The following is a 1640-nucleotide window of genomic DNA, read 5'->3' on the forward strand; positions in this document are numbered from 1 at the left end:
GTGTACTAGGGGGAGGGTTGGGAGGGAAGAGAAGTGCAAAAATGAAGGAATCGAAACACAAAGTCTCTGTAAATTTTCATTGAAATTAATAATGATTTTTTTTAAGTCAAAAAAAGAAAAACAAGAAATCAGGAACAAATGAAGCCACTAGAAGAAAGGGGTTGAAAGTGGATGAGCAATGTCAGTTGGAAATTGGAGGAGATCATTGACAACAATCATGCCATTGTATGGGCCATGTTGGCATTCTTTCATTTTGGGAAAAGGTGCATGTAATGATTCACAGTGATGGGAAAGACCCCCAGGAGACCTAAGCTAATGTTGGTGGAATTAAAAACCAAATTCAGGAAATTAATGACTCTGTGGAACTGCCTCTAACTTCTCCTGAGTATTATGAAAAGATGGGCATCAAGTCCTCTAAGGGAGTCATACTCTATGGCCCACCTAACACAGGTGAAACATTACTAGCTAAAACAGTAGCAAACCTAATCTCGGACACTTTTCTAAGAGTGGTTGGCTCCAAACTTATCCAGAAGTATGTGGGTGATGAGCCCAGGCTCATGAGAGAGTTGTTCTGAGGGCCAATGAGTACAGCCCATCCATCCTGTTCATCGATGAGATCAATGTCATCAAAACAAAAACATATGTCTCAAATTCTGCTGGTGAGAGAGAGATCCAGTGAACAGTGTTGGAATTCTTGAACCAGTTGGATGGATTTGATTCAAGGGGAGACGTGAAAGTTATGATGGCTACAGACTGCATAGAACCTTAGATACAGCACTCATCAGACTAGGCAGCACTGAAAGAAGATTGAGTCCCTCCTGCTCTGCCCAGTGAAAACATGAAGTTGAGTAGCTTTCAGATTGACACAAGCAGGATGACCTTGGCTAATGGTGTAACCTTGGATGACTTGATCATGGCTTAAGATGACCTCTCTGGAGCTGACACCAAGATGATCTGCACAGAAGCTAGGCTTCTGGTCTTGAGAGAACAGAGAATGAAAATCACAAACGAAGACTTCAAAAAAATCTAAAGAAAATGTTCTCTACAAAAAAATAAGAAATTACTCACAAGGGGCTCTATCTCTGAGTGAACATATGCCCCAGAAAAGGGATTGTGGATGACGCCCAGAGAATCCATATTCTTGCTGATTTCTAGAAAGCAAACACTGTGCAGCTGGTGGTCAGTGTGCAGCCTGTTCTTATAAAGCTACTCTGTTGGAGACCCTCTGTCCTGTTTCCAGAGTCTCGTCTCTGCCACACAACCACCAACAAGTGGGGATTAGAGATCAGGAAGCTTCTAGAAAAGAACACCTCAGGGTGGTTAAAGTTGTGCAACTGTAATGAACAGGAAAGGCAATCATGACCAGGTACCAGGAAGCTTTGCTGTTAAATAATAAAAACTGAGCTAACATGGCTGTTGTTTCCTTTCAGGGGAAAAAAATTAGCCATTGAATCCTATGGACCACAATCCTACTGTCATTTAAAAAAATGGTTTGCAGCTAAATGAGCACTAGTTTGGTTCTTCATTCTTTTCTTTGGGTACTGGTGAGAATGGCCCATTCAAGATAAAAAAAATAAAAGATATAGAAGTAAAAGGGGATATTATTGCAGAAATAAAATTGCTGACTAGACAATGCGACA

General features: G+C 41.0%; 1 pseudogene; it reads left to right on the forward strand.

The window, feature by feature from the left end:
- Positions 1-272: 272 nt before the first annotated feature.
- On the forward strand, positions 273-1121 carry LOC102848394 (annotated as a pseudogene).
- The last annotated feature ends 519 nt before the right edge of the window (positions 1122-1640 follow it).

This window comes from Elephantulus edwardii, unplaced genomic scaffold (genome assembly GCF_000299155.1).
Source record: "Elephantulus edwardii isolate Elephantulus edwardi_28Jun2011 unplaced genomic scaffold, EleEdw1.0 scaffold00067, whole genome shotgun sequence".
In the NCBI taxonomy this organism is placed as follows: Eukaryota; Metazoa; Chordata; class Mammalia; order Macroscelidea; family Macroscelididae; genus Elephantulus; species Elephantulus edwardii.